The following is a 16,914-nucleotide window of genomic DNA, read 5'->3' as shown; positions in this document are numbered from 1 at the left end:
AAAATCCATCAAGATTCTCAATGTAAACTTCCTCTTCAAGATATCCATTCAGAAATGCACACTTAACATCCATTTGATAAACCATGTAGTTCGTATGGGCAGCGTAAGAAAGAAATATTCTCACAGCTTCAATCCTAGCTACCAGAGCAAAAGTGTCATCATAATCAATTCCTTTCTTCTGAAAATATACTTTAAAAGCCAATCTAGCCCTATTCCTCACAACTTTTCCATCTTCATTCGATTTATTCCTAAAAACCCATTTAGTTCCAATAACATTCTTATTTTTAGGCCAAGGAACTAAAGTTCATGTATTATTCTTTTATATCTGATCTAATTCCTCTTCCGTAGATTTTATCCAACATTCATTTTTACATGCTTCAATTACTAATGTCGGTTCAATTTGAGAAATTAAACATACCTCATCAATTGACCTTCTTCTTGTGATCACTCCTTTATTCTTGTCTCCAATGATCTAATCTTCTGAATGATTTAACCTAGCATACTTAGGAGTCTTCTGATTTTCTATTCCTCTACTCTGATCTTCAGTTACTATTGAGTTTTTTTATAGTGCCAAAGTAACTGGTTGAACATTTTGTTCTGGTGTAGGTGCTATCAGTTCAGTTATGATCATTTCCACTGTTGGTTCTCTCTCATAAGTTCTGATTTGACTTATGTTCAACTCATCCACCTTGACATTAGTGCTTTCCACAATTCTCTGCAATCTTTTGTTATAACATTATATGCTTTGATTTTATCAGAATAACCAAGAAATATCCCTTCATCACATCTAATTTCAAACTTTCCAATGGAATAATCTCTTTTGATATAGCATTTACTACCAAAGATTCTGAAATACTTAATTGTAGGTGTATGACCAAACCATAACTCATAAGGTGTCTTACCAGTGTCTCTTTTGATATGAACTCTATTGAATGTGTATACTGTCATTCTCATAGCTTCTTTCCAGTAGATATGAGGCAGATTAGATTCCATCATCATTGTTCTAGCTACATCCAGGATAGTTTTGTTCTTCCTTTCCACAACTCCATTTTGATGAGGTGTCTGGGGTGCAGATAACTGTCTCCTTATCCCATTCTTTTCACAATAACTGTTAAATTCACCGGATGTGAATTCTCCACCCCGATCAGACCTTAAGCATTTAATCTTCAATCCTAACTTTGTCTCAACTTTAGATTTAAGGATTTTAAACTTTTTGAATGCTTCAGATTTCTCCCTTAGAAAAGTAACCCACATCATTCTAGAGTAGTCATCAATTATTAGCATAAAATATCTTTCCCCCTGAAAACTTTTGATTCTAGCAGGACTAGACAAATATGTATGGATAAGATCAATAACATCATTAGATTTGTCTTTTATACTCTTAAAACAAGTTCCAACTTGCTTTCCCATTTGGCATTCCTTACATACTAGATTATAGGGCTTCACAATCTTAGGTATATCTCTAACTGCCTTAGTAGAACTGATCTTTACAATAAAATCAAAATTCACATGACACAACCTCTTATGCCATAGCCAACTCTCATCAATTTGTGCAATCAAAAATCTCTTCTCACCAGAGTTCAAATGAAAGATGTTACCTTTAGTCTGAGTATCGGTTGCAATCTCCAATCCAAATCTGTTGATAATCTTGCATTTTTCATCCTTGAACTGTAACTGAATCCCTTATCCACCAACTATCCTACACTCAAAATATTATGCCTTAGACCTTCAACATAATAAACTTTATCAGTATCATGCTTACCATCCAATGCTATATTTCATCTTCCCTTGATCATGCATGCTTTGTCATCTCTAAATCTAACCAGACCGTCATCAAATTATTGCAAAGATAGAAACTTTATTTTATCTCCAATCATATGATATGAACATCCACTATCTATCACCTTTTCATCCTTGTCTTCAACTTTAGTATCAAGGGCCTTTTCTTCAGGTACCAGATTATCTTCCTTGATAACCAAGAATACCCATTCCTTTCCATTGTTGGATCCACTAGTTGAATCTTGTATCGGTTCATCATCAAAATCAATCATACCTTCCTCATTCGCATAGTACCATAATTTGTCTATGTTCCTCTTGTACTTATTCTTGTTCTGATAATCATGGTTAGGCCTAAAAGATCTTCTATCTCTTTCCTCAAATTTTGAATTTCTTTCAGGACATCTAGATGCAAAATTTCCTATCTTATTACATGTGAAACATTTAAAAAGTGATTTTCCTTAATACTTACTTCCTCCCGAACCTTTAGGTACTCTTCTAACAAATAAAGCTTCAAGTTTCTCAAACTATTTATCTTCTTTCTTTATTTCCTCCATTTCCTTAGAATATAAGGCTTTCCAACCACTCATGTCGGTAGATGTTGTAGATGCATGAAAAGAAAGTTCAAATTTTGCAACTCCAGAAGGACCAAATTCCTCAAGCTCAAAAGCAGATAACTTCCCAACCAAGGTATCCCTATTAACATAGGTGTTTTCCATTGTTCTCAACTCATTAATTGCAGTAGCCTTCATCTTTTAAGTTGGTGGAAAATCTCTTAATACTTTAGAAATTATTTCATCTTAACTCAAATGATACTTCTGCAGTAAGTATGTGATTACAAAAAGAGGGGCCTACACATGCAGGAAGGCCAATAGCCTAGATCACACTGCTCATCACAAAAGGAGCCTCACTTGCTACAAAATAAATCTAGACTACAATCCAGAAAGAAGAGTGAATTGCAAGAATAGCATATCCTATGCCTGAGTATAGTTCTGGTTAAGCTCAATACTGGAGGTCTTAAACCTCTTCCACCAACCCAATTTGATCATCTATGATTGACTAAAACCTCTACATATGATTACAACCTTATTCACACACAGATAATCCTATATCCCAAAAATTCACGATCTACAAAGAGATCTTACATCATATTTTTACCAACCCGAGACCTAAACAATTAGGTCGGCCACCTAAAAGATAATACAATAAATTTATAACATAAACATGTAATCCAATGATCAACCGAATTGGCCTAAGACTGAAACAACATAATCCAATCAATAGATCCAACTAGAAATGCATCAAGATCATCCACCAATACATTACATAAATCGCTCCATAACCTAGCAGAATGAGATAGCATTAGGTTTGGTCCTAAATGCAACACCATCGATCAACAGGAGCATAAACAAGATAACCAATAGCATCCCAAAATCCATCTAGAAGACACACCAACACCACTTATCAAGTGCATTAAAAGATCTTCAACAAAGCTCTGTCGGTAAAACCCTTACCGGTGACCAAAAAAGGCTTACTAAAACAAATGATAGATCCTGAGTCATCAAATCCTGAACCAACTGATCGTGATACACATCTAAATAGCATGAATGATAGATCCAAACCAATTCCATAAACCGAAGCATACTGGATCAATATCACAATCCAACCACTCTACCGGAACCTACCAGAAACTAGGAAAACAACCAAAACAGCCAATGTTGCCATCAATGACAAAACATCAATGCAACACATAATCAATTCCTCTAATTTCCAACATATTCTATATCCTAAATGGGGCATGTTATATTTTCACACAACAACTCACATATTTTTTCATGATAATCCTAAAAAATATACTTGATAGGAAAGATTTACACAAATAATTTTATCCTAATTGGATTAGGCCTTTCATTATCCCTTCTCAATTTGAACTTTGAGTTTTCAACTTTTTTGCTCTTAATAAAATTTTGTCAAAAGAGCCAACCAACATTGTGCATTTATGTCATTACTATTATTGATTAGATACATAATGAGGTGACTAGACAATGTTTACAATCTTATTCCACATCCTTTACATATTATTTTTACTCATTTAATCTTTATTTGATCATATTTGCTATGTTACAGGGTAATTATTGTTACATGTTTTTCATACTTATATCCTACTTACCTATGCTTACATTGTTGAAAATGTGATGTTGATGGTTTTTATTCATGTCAACATATGGTTCTGTAGTTGGTGATGCAGAAGTTGCATTCCTAGAATCTTTGGAGTTCTAGAAGATATGTTGCATTTGATATTTTGTTTGTTCATATTGATGGTGATCCATATTTCTCTATTTACCAGATATGGTGTTGATCAATTGTATTCATGAGTATCTTGGTTTCATTCTTACTTTTCTAAGTTGGGTAGTACTATTTTGGGTCCGAAATTTGTAGTGGATGTAACTTGTTGATCTACTTGATGGTGTGTATTGTGGGATGGACTGCTTCTCATTCCATCCCACCACCGGAATGTTTACTGTTGACCTATTTCAAATATTTGTCTTGGATGACTTAGAAGCTTATGTTTCTTTAAAATAGTATAAATAAGAGGATGAATTGAATGATGAACATATTGAAGATGTGCAAGATAGAAAAGGAAAAATACAATTGTTAATGATATCCAAAGTGTGTTGTTGTTGAGGCACCAAAAATAGTTTCGGTATTGCAGATTGTGTAACAGTGGTGAATTCTCTTTCCTTCTTTCTTCTTCATTTGGAAATAAGCCTTTTTCTAGGCAATGAGCCCACCTGTAGTGAGCATTCTGGTAGTGAGCCACCTTTTGTAAAAATCACCTTAACCAATGTTATATATTGAGAACTAACATTCTCCATGGTTTTTCCTTTCTTGGATTTTCCACGTCATATCTAGTGTTCATTGTGTGATTTGTGTTGTGTATGTGTTGTCACGTTATATTTGCATTATTTAATTTTGTTGGTTACTCTGGATGTGTAAATAAATTGAACAAATATTTTAAGGTGACAACTGATTCAACTCCCCTCTCAGTTGCCTAGATATTTCACAATTAGTATCAGAGCTTTGGTTCCCTAGAAAAGAGCTTAACTGCTCTAAGTAGATCCTAATCCGATGGCACATAAATTAAACTTTCCTATCTTTGAAGGATCTAACTATAGCTTCTATAAAGTGAAGATGATAGGTTACCTGATCTCCTTGGAATACAATACTTGGAAAGTTGTGGAAACTAAGTATGTACAACCGACAAATGGTCTTACCACTCCTTATAAGATTTTATGAAGATAATGAAAAGGCAAGGTATGTTATCTTTAGTTCTTTATCAAAGACTGAACTGACAAAGATTATTTCATTGAATACTACTTATGAGGTTTGGAAAAAGTTAAGTGATATCTATGAAGGAAATGATAGAGTTAAACTATCAAAGAACTTGGCAGCTAAGTGTAGATATGAAAACTTGAAAATAGAAGATATAACAAGCTATTTTTAGAAGGTTGATAGTGCATTAAATGAAATCAAATAACTTGGCAGCACCTTCACAGATGAAGATATAATTGAGAATATTTTGATGTCTCTACTACAAAGTTACACTGACAACATCTCCACTATTGAAGAAACTTATGATCCGAACAAGTTTACCAGAGAACAACTATATATTACTTTGTCTGCATTCACGATGAGGAAGTTTGGAAAATACAAATATAAATGTGAGACTGCTTTTAAATCCTCTAAGGAAGATCCAAAAGATGAAAGTTCAGATGAGATGGAAGTGAACTTTATAAGGAAACTAAAGAAAGGCACCGACAAGTACAAAGGTATGTTACCTCTTAAATGTTTTAGATGCGGAAAGATTAGTCATATAGCTACTAGATGTCTAGAAAAAGGATCAAGACAAAATTTTAGAGAAGGTAAAGGGAATTTTAATAAGAAAGCCTACTATGTTAAAGGTGATGTTGGTATTTCAGATGATGAATCATATTATGAAGATGGTGATTTTTTTTGTTTTTGGTAGAAAAAGATGTACGCAAGATTGATATTCAAAAGATTGTTGTCACTTACTTACATGCTAGGAGAGACAAAAATGAATGGCTAATTGATAGTGGATGTTCAAATCATATGAATGGTGATAAAAGTATTTGTAAAATTTGAAAAGTATGATGGTTTTGTTAGGTTCAGAGATTATCAGACAACAAAAATTGTGGGAATTGGTTCTATTTCTTTTGATGTAAAATATAATACTAACAATGGTTACTATGTGAAGGTTTTACATCATAATCTCTTGAGTGTTGGGCAAATGTGCCAAAATGGCTACAATTTTGTTTTGTAGGATGATGGTTGTGAGATTTCAAAGGGATCTGAAATTGTGATTGCGGCAAGGAAAAGGACTAGTGGAAACATGTATTTTCTAGAAGGAGCTACAAAACACTATTTGTTATCTCAGATCAATGATAGTTGGCTCTGGCATCGGAAGATATGTCATATCAACTTTGATGATTTGGTAAAGATCAGTTCATCAAGTGTAGAGAGAGATTTAATAAGGTTCACAAAACTAGATAACAATATTTGCAAAGAATGTCAAGTTGGAAAGCAAACAAAATGAGCATACAAAGGAAAGAAATAGTCATCCACTAGATTGTTGGACTTAGTACACACATACTTATGCGGTCTTGCACATATACTTATGTGTTCCTACATACATACTTATGTGGTCCTACAAGAACAAGGAGTATACAAGGTGAGAAGTATTTCATGTTGTTGATTGATGATAATTCTAGATTGTCATGGGTTGCATTTTTAAGAGAGAAGTCAAAAGCATTAGAAAAATCCAAGATATTTAAGGCTAGAGTTGAAATGAAGTTGATAGAAAGATTAATTGTTTAAGGTCTGGCAAAGGATGATAATTTACTTTTGATGAGTTTAACATTTTTGTGAAAAATATAGTATTAGAAGGCAATTGTTTGCCCCTAGGACACTACAACAGAATGGTGTAGTGGAAAGGATGAATCGAATTATAAAAGAGGCAGCTAGAAATATGATCAAAGGAGAACTCTCGAAAGTCTATTGGAGAGAAGCAATTCACACAACAGTCTACACTCTTAACAAAATTCTATATTGGGAAAGACATAGAAAGACATCATGGCATGGTAGAACTCCAACAGTGAAATATTTTAAGGTGTTTGGAAGTAAGTGTTATATCCAAAGAGATGGAGATAATCTTGGAAAATTTGACAACAAAGTTGATGAAGGTATTTTCCTAGGATATTCTACAATGAGAAAGGCATATCGGTATTACAAAAAAAGACTAAACAAGATTGTTGAAAGTGAAAATGTGAAGGTTGATGAAGGCATTTCTAAAGACTGACAAATAGGCAGGTTATGAATCTGATGAATTGGCTGACAAAAAAAAGCAAAAAGAAAACCAAAGAAGAAGAAAATAAAAAGGAAAATCGGGTTGCTTAGGTAACTACATCTAAAACCCCAAGATATGTACAAAAAAATCATTTAATGGATCAGATTATTGGAGATAAAAAAAAAGGAATTATTACAAGAAGCAAAGCATCTCAAGAACAAGTTATGTTATGTTTACTATCTAAGATTGAACCGAAAATAGTAGAAGAAGCAATCAATGATCAAAATTGGATAAAACCAATGAGAGAAGATCTAGGTAAGATTGAGAAAAATCAAACATGGGAACTAGTTCATAGACACATAGATAAGAATGTAATTGGAACAAAATGGGTATTCTGAAACTAGTTGGATGAAGATGGAAAGGTTGTGAGAAATAAATCAACATTGGTTTATAAAGGTTACACATAGGTTGAAGGCATTGATTTTGAGGAGACATACACTCTTGTTGCTCGGATGGAGACTATCAAGATATTTTTGGCTTTTGCAGCCTTTAAGGATTTCAAGATTTATTAGATGGATGTGAAGTCAACATTTTTTAATGCAGAGCTGAAAGAAGAAGTCTACATTGAACAATCGGAAGGATTTAAGCTGATAGATCATCTTAATATTGTTTACAGATTGAAGAAGGCCTTGTTTGCATTGAAACAAGCTCTTAGAGCTTGGTATGGAAGACTAGATAAATATTTCATTAATCAAGGTTTTTCAGAAGGGATCAGCTGACAACAACTTATATTTCAAAACTAACTTGGGTACAACCTTAAATTTTGCAGTTTAAGTTGATGACATAATATTTGGAGGAAATGAAGGCATGTGCAAAAATTTTGCTAATGAGATGCAGAAGGAATTTGAGATGTCCACAATTGGTGAGTTAAATTTCTTTCTTGATTTGCAATTAAATCAGAATAACAAATAAAATATCATTTCATAGTCTAAATACATTAAGGAATTATTGAAAAAGTTTGGGTTGGAGAATTATGAACCGGTGTGTACACCTATGACCATCAGATGAAAGTTAACTAAAGAAGAAAAATCCCCTAAAGCAGAAGCAAGTTAGTACAGATCAATGGTTGGAAGACTTTTATATTTTACTACTACCAGACTGGATATCATGTATGAAGTTTGTTTGGTGGCTAGATTTCAGCAACAACCAAAAGAATCACATGTTGTGGTGGTAAAAAGAATTTTCAAATATTTGAAAGGAACAAAAGAGTTTGGTTTGTGGTATCCCAAAAATTCATATTTTACTCCGATGGCTTATATAGATGCAAATTGGGTTGGAAGTGTTGATGAAAGGAAAAGTACAAGTGGTGGAGCATTCTTTCTTGGATCTTAGTAAGTTTCTTGGTCAAGTAAGAAGCAAGATTTTGTGTCTTTATCTATAGCTGAAGCAGAATATATTGCAGCATCCTCATGTTCCACACATTTTCCTATGGATGAAGCAGATGTTGAAGGATATTGGTGCAATGTTCAATGAACCCATCTTGATTATGTGTGATAACACTAGTGCAATAATCATTTCTAAGAATTTAGTATAACATTCCAGAGTAGAGCATATATCCATTCAGTATCACTTCTTGAGGGAAAAGGTGTTGGATAATGAAGTTAATCTTGAGTATGTACCTACAAAAGAGAAGATCGCAGATATCTTCACAAAGGCATCGTGCAAATATTTTTTGAGTATCTTTGGCAAAAGTTAGGGGTATTACCCATTCCTAATTTGAACTAATGTACATGTGGATGTGCAATGGTCCAAGGAATTGCTTGAATATTTTTATCTAGACTAGTGCTTGGGTGCTTCCTCTTAGGGGGAGTAGGAGTGAGTTTCATCGGGAGAGTTAGGCCCACCTTTGTCCTTGATGTCAAAGGGGAGAGATGCAAAGAGTTGCAAAGATGTTGAGATGATTATGCAAAGAGAGTTATGTGTTTGTTGTTGATGGATGTTGTCATCAATGACAATGGGGAAGATTATTGTAAATGTGATGTTGATGGTTTTCATTAATGGTTGTCATTAATTTCAACATTTGTTTTTGTAGTTGGTGATTCGTAAGTTGCATTCTTGGAATCTTTGGTGCTCTGAAAGATGTGTTACGGTTGATATTTTATTTGTTCGTATTGATGGTGATCTGAATTTCTCTATTTACTAAATATGGCGTTGATCAATTATATTAATGAGTATCTTGGTTTCATTCTTACTTTTGCTAAGTTGGGTAGTGCTATTTTGGGTCCGGATTAGGTCTAGAATTTAAGGATGTGTAATGGCATTTGTGTAGCGTACAAGTCATGATTTGGGTCCAGAATTTGTAATGGATATAACATGTTGATTTAACTGATGATGTGTTTTGTGGTATGGTCTACTTCTCATTCCCTCCCACCACCGAAATGTTCAGTTTTGACCTAAATCTAATCTCTATCTTAGCTAACACAGAAGATTATATTTCCTGAAGATAGTATAAATAAGAGGATAAATGTGATGACGAAGATATAAAAGATGTGCAAGATTGAAAAGGAAAAGTTTGATTGTTGATGATGTGCGAAGTGTTTTTTTATTGAGGAATCAAAAATAGTTTCGATATTGTAAATTGTGTAACAATGGTAGATTCTCTTTCTTTCTTTCTTCTTCCTTTGATAGTGAGCTTTTTTCTAGGTAGTGAGCCCACCTGTAGTGAGAATTCTAGTAGTGAGACACCTTTTGTAAAAATCATCTTAACTGGTGTCACCTTAACTGGTGTTATATATTTAGAACTAACATTCTTTGTGGTTTTTCCCTTCTTGGGTTTTCCATGTCTTATCTGGTGTCCATTGTGTGATATGTGTTTTGTATGTGCCTTCATGTTATATCTACATTATTTAATTATGTTGGTTACCCCAGATGTGTAAATGAATTGAATAAATATTTTAGGGTAACAACTGATTCACCCCCCCTCTTAGTTACCCATATATTTAACATACATGCTTATTTTTTATTCAATTACATTTTAATTATTATTATGTGACCCTATATTTTAGGGATTTCTTTCCTTTCTAATTTTCCTCTATTGGGGAAAAATTATGTCTTTAGGCCCATCATTAATTTATGTCTTTATATGTTTATTATATAAAGATGCATTTTCATAAGATATATGTGCTTAGAATTTATATCTTATTTAATTATCTTACTACTTCATCATTATCATTATCAGGTATTCCTTTACCTTGCCTATAATTCCTTACAAACTTTATATGCAACCAATTGGAGAGGGGCATTTATTGTCGTTGAGACTTTTCATGGTTGATATTTTAGAAAGTAGCTTGTGGTAAAAAGAGATTCAAAAAAAAACACATACACACACAGCTCAATCATGTAACATTGATTTTTGTCACTCAAATATATATTGCATTACCACATTGTAAGGAAATTTGTCATGTTACATATTTAGATCACATACAACATAATGACAATTATGATATTGCATGAAGATATATCATAGTGTTGCATTACGTAGGGTTTAATTACATTGCTTATATCATGTGGATTTTTTCATATTGTCGCATAATATGGAATTTTATTGCATTGCCCCATCATGTGGAGTTTCAATTCATGGTTGCATCATGTGTACAATTGCATTACCATATTACATGGTATTTTGATATCACTTTTTATACAAGTGTAATTTTTCTCCATTTTATCTATTTTTTATTTTTCATGAACATTTGAAGAAACTTGTAGTTTTTTTCTTATTTGAATTATTATGATATACTCATTGCACTATTTTTTAGTTTTTGATGGAGTATGCATATCAATGCAGATGTATGAATATTTGTTGAACCCTTTCTTATCTAAATGATATTATTTTCTTTTAACATTGATTAAGAATTCTTATATACTTTTAAATGAATTATAAGGTGATATTCATGCACATCAAAGTTGGGGGTAAAATATGATGGTGAAATTAGCATACCGATGTGGTTTCATATTTAGTTTTGTATCACCTTGGTATAATATCTTGATACAATAACATGTTATTAAGCATCACACTCTTATGATTGGTTTGGATTATGACTAGATCCCTTACCATATCCATTTTATCCCCATATACACTCATGTCTATACATTTTCCCTCTATCCATTTTGATTTCACCCCCATTTCCCCTTGCTTTTATACATTCCCCTAACCATGATATTATCAATTTATCGCCATGGTTCATTTTTGTGTTACTTAACATTGACTTGGTGCAATCCCAAGGCATGCAAGAATGACCCTAAAAATTTAAATTTTAAGTCACAAAGCCTTATAGTAGTTATTATAAGCTAAATTAACACATGTTTTTGTAACATGTTACTGTATCATGGAATTCAAAGATAATCAATGTGTAATAAATCCATATAGAAGTAAATGGAGAAAATTATTACAGCACACTTCACTTTCTCAAAAGTAGTAATAAATAATTAGAATCAATCATCATCATAAATATCATTTTCATGCTTTCTTACATTGCCTTTTATACTTCTAATTGTTATTAATTTATCCCCACCAAAAGGGTTTGAACCTCTACAAGATCAACTATATGGAAGATATAGGAGAATAGGGTTTCAAGAACATATTCTTGTGATGGTTGAAAATTAGGGTTTTACCATAAAATGTAATAAAACTGATAATTTTTCTTAATTATCATTACATTAGGGAAAGATGGGAATTTGATAGATCTAAACCTAATAAATGAAGATCCTAATGAGACTCCATACCTCCTAAATGGGGTTCTTATTTACCTTCAATTGAATTGGATTTCAATTCATTAAATATTAGGGTACAATAGTGAATTATTGAATTAATTATGCATAAAAAGTGAGATACAGTTGTCATATAGAGCCACAAACCTGGATTTAAGAAAAAGATGAACGTTTAGATCTATTCCCAAAAAATTGGCTTGAATTGTCGGGACCATGGTAGTGGTTGTCTTAGTCCTTCAAAATTTCCGTTGTTAAAAGGTGAACCTATTCATCTCTGTGAACCTTATTGGTCCTCAAAAATGTAACTTTGTACTTGTTCTTGTACATAGTGAGAAAGGGGAAATTTTTGGGAATATGAGTTTGCCTTAGTTCAAACCTCGGTTTGGAATTAACCATGAAATTGAATTAAAAATTTAAATGAAGTATTGCAATAAATTACTTTCCTTTTGAGGAAAAGACTAAAAATGAATGAAAATCTAATGATATACCTTTAATGAAGTTTTGTTTATATTCACAAGGAATTAGGGTTTCATGTAGATAGTCTTAAATAAATATGAAACATGAATGCCATCTCCAATTCTTGAATCTTGACTTTACTTATACTCTAATTCTTGATAGAAGATTGATTGCTTGCTCACTTAATTTTAGGATATCAATTCAACTCTCTTGAGTTGATTATGAATTTGAATTAGGAAGAAATGAGAGGGGTAGACCTCCTTTTATACTTGGTTACATTTACCATACACACTAGATCAACAAGAAATCTGCATGAGAGTTTGTCTCTAATCTTTGCAATGATATATAGTGGACCATCAAGTGTAGTAATAGTCTCACTATGATCAAAGAAAATGCATAGGTCCTTAGGAGGTGTAGGTTTTTCAACATTATTAGACTCAACACCTAGGTCATCAAGATAATATGCAAGAGGCTCAAACTCAACCACATTAGTAGAATGGGAAGGAAAAGGATTGGTAAATATTTGGAGGAACTATAGATTTATTTCATTTGTCATTTCACCAATGATGCATATGGTATTGTTATCAATAAAGTCTTGAATCCTACTCCTTAAGGTGTAACACTTCTCAGTATCATGACTAGGTTGACGATGATATTGGAAAAAGGCTTTGGGATCATGATAAGATGAAAAATATTTGGAGGTATCAATTGTCTTGATGGGAGGAAGTTTCAACACATTAGAATTTATCAATCTCAACATTATTCTATATAAAGGCTCAGAAACAGGAGTATATTTTTATCTAAAGTATTTGGATAAAGGGGCCACACCCAATGTTGTTGCTACCACTTGAGTATTTATATTATTGTTTAACTTGATGTATCCCTTGTTTGGTTTAAACTTCACAAAATGTTATTGATCACTCCCATTCTTATCAATTGGAGCCATTGAAGGAGATGGTTCAAATTGACTCAATTGAAGCTGATAATTATGAAACATTATGCACAACTACATAAAGGAAGTAAACTTAGAAAAGAGAAGCTTAACCCTAATGTCTTGTTGTAAATTAATAATAAAAATTCTTTGAACATCATGATTAGGCATAGGATAAGCAATTTGAGAATAAAAATGTTTATATCTACCAATAAAATCAGACACCTTTTATTTAACACCTTGCTTACAATGAATCAAATCAGTCAAAGTAATTTTAGGACAAATATTATTGTGAAATTGTTGAATGAAAGAATTTGTAATTGTTGAAATGATGTAACAGAATAAGGAGGCAAAGAACAATAGGATTGCAAGGCTTTATCTCTAAAGGTTCGAGTAAATAATTTAGCCATAAGTCTTTGATCATGAGCAAAGTCACTACACAAAGTTTGAAATGTTTTCACATGAGTCAAGGGATAACTTTTTCCATTGTAAATCTCCAATTGAAGGACTTCCATATGTTAATAGCATAGACAATGTCATCAGATAATGGGCTTGCAACATCAAATGTGAGCACATTAAACTTGGATTATGTAATGAAAACCAATTGTTGTTGTAGGGATAAAATAGTTTGGGCTGTTATTAATGGTTTCTTCAATGGATGGATTGAAATTAGACATATTGGATTGTGATGGAGGAGTAACATTGTTGTATGTACCTATGGAAGTTGAGAGTAAGGAGGTAGAACACTGTTATATGTGGGTATGGGAGATTATTATTATACGAATGGAAGACTCGTAGAAGGAGGTATATAATAATTTTGATTAACAAGGTTGCCCACTTGACTAACATGTGTAGGATCAAAATTTTGTATGGAAGTAGTCATGATAAAAGATATAAATGTAGGCACACTAGGCAAGGATGTAGGTATAGGAATGGAGTGATTGACTTGACTTGTGGTTTGGGTGTAACTAGGGACTTCAACACAACTTTTGATAGGGATGATATTAGTGTCAACAATATGAGAAAGGCCACGCAACAAATCAATGCCAATTTTATCGCTTTGCACCTGAAATATCCCCCTAGGATATTTGTTCCATATTTTTACCAAAAAATCCATAAAAAAATTTAAACAACAATTTGCATACAATTTTTTTAATACCCCATCATATTAACTGATATTCATTAATTTTCACACTAAAATAATAGTTTGAAATTAGAAAAATATTGCATAAAATCTTCAAAAGAACATCAACAGAAATTACCAATCCCAACCACAACATTTACAGTCGGATTGGACAACCAACAAACTTGCATTTGAAGCACATGTGAGTCACCTACATGATAAATCCAAGTGACAATGGGTTTTCATCCACTACCTCCAAGATCGGGGGTTTGCATCCTCAAAACTGTTGGCAACAACAAAGAAAGAAAACTAAGAGGAGGGGAATCAGTTTTCACCAGATCAAACAAATTTAGAACAATCTCAAATCTGATCAACTATAGCAAAAAGAAAGATAATAGCAATAATAGCAACACACATAACACCAATATTTTTGATGTAAAAAACCTAGTTAAGGGAAAAACCATGGTGGGAACCTACCCACAATGAGATGATACTTTGTAGTAGTATGTGTAAATTTTACAATGGGAAATACACATCCATTCAGGCACACTGCCTAAATATCACTGCTCAAATTATAATGACCCATAAGGCTCCAACCCTCGAGGAAGGTTCACTACCTTACAAAATTATTTGGAATACAATCCAGAAAAAATGAGCTGCAAAAATAGCATCTGCTAATGCCTGATGACCATTCCAGTTAAGCTCAAATGTCTGCCTGTCACCAATATCTTCTCAACACACCACACCAAAAGATGAATTCACTTGATCACACATACACCACTCTCTGATAATGCAGACTCAACAACAACCACCAAATCACATGAATCTTATACCCATTTATACAAATCATCAACCTTGATTACAAGATTGTCCAAACCCTTAAGACCTAATTACAAAATTACATCACACGATACATAAATCAACCACCAGACTAATAAAATTTCATGGACAATATATAATGGACCTAAATCAACTCCTCAAACATGCACAACTACCGTAAATCTCACCAAGATCAACCGCAACACATTACACCACCAAAATACTGCATAACATGAGGAATATCACCAGACCAAGAAGATCATCAAGAAATCCCACAATAATCAATGCGTACCATCAAAACAAATAGGACATGATTGGGAAACACCAACAAGCATGTTATAACCATCTCCAATAGTTGCACCAACACCACTTATTCAAAGCTTCATCGATCAACACGCTAACACTCAAGAACACTTAACAGCAGCAACTCGAACAAGAATGATAGCTTCTGGAGCATCGAATCATGAACCATCTGAAATAAAGATACACATGATAATCCTAAACACTCTCCCAAATTTATAACATAAGATATGATCATACTGGAGCACAACAGATCAAACACTGAACACTAAAAAATCAGTCTCCATACCGGAATCCTCAACTCAACCAAACCATCATATATCATCCTGGAATAAATAAAAAATGAAGTAGAGACACTAGAGATACTTCATACTGAACCACAAATCCAAATCAATTCTCAATAATCACCAGATCACCAAAACATTTCTCTGCAACACCAAAATAGAGGAATATGTTGACATCAATGACAACAACATATCCTAGCAACAATAATATCCAACAATCTCCCCCTTTGTCATTGATGGAAACATATGAATGTGAAAAACAATCAATGCAAAGGAATAAATCAATACCAACACATTCCAATAGAATCCCCCTAAGATCATGCACACAAAGCTCCAAAGATAAGGCAGTTTTTCACATGCTTCTCTCCCCCTTTGACAACAATGCAAAAGATATAAACTAATCAAGATTCTCTCCCCCAAATGACATAATATCTCCCTCTAGGATAAACTCACGGCTTTGACCAACACACTAACTACTCTAGCTGAGTAGCAGCATCAACTCATCAACCCGGATAAAGAGATAAGGCTATGAAATCCATCAAATTGATACATCTCAATGTACCTAGCTCTCATTAGGAGGGGCAGAGACCCCTAACTTATCTTTCAAATACACAAATGTATCTACAGGAAAAGGCAGTGAAAATATCTGCAATGTGATCTTTTGTAGATACATACTCCACTTTTACTTCTTCATCACTAACTTTCTTCCTCAATAAATGATACTTAATTGATATATACTTTGTTTTAGAGTGCAATACTGGATTCTTGGATATACTAATAACACTTGAATTGTCACAATAAATAATAGTAGGCTCATCATACACAACTCTAATGTCTTTCAGCATCTATTTCATCCAAAATACCTTAGTACAGTTGCTAGCAGCAACAATGTATTAAGCGTCAGTAGTAGATAGAGATATAGCATCTTGTTTCTTGCGTTCCCATGAAACCAACTTCTTCCCCAAAAATAAAGCTCCATCAGTAGTTCTCTTCTAGTCATCTACATCACCTGCCCAATCAGTATTAGTATAGGCACATAGTATGAAATTATCAATCTTCGGATACCATAACCCACAATCAATAGTTCCCTTTA

The sequence above is a fragment of the Cryptomeria japonica genome, chromosome 9 (assembly GCF_030272615.1).
Source record: "Cryptomeria japonica chromosome 9, Sugi_1.0, whole genome shotgun sequence".
Classification (NCBI taxonomy): domain Eukaryota; kingdom Viridiplantae; phylum Streptophyta; class Pinopsida; order Cupressales; family Cupressaceae; genus Cryptomeria; species Cryptomeria japonica.
The sequence above is the reverse complement of the archived record's forward strand: the minus strand, read 5'-3'. Positions refer to the sequence as shown.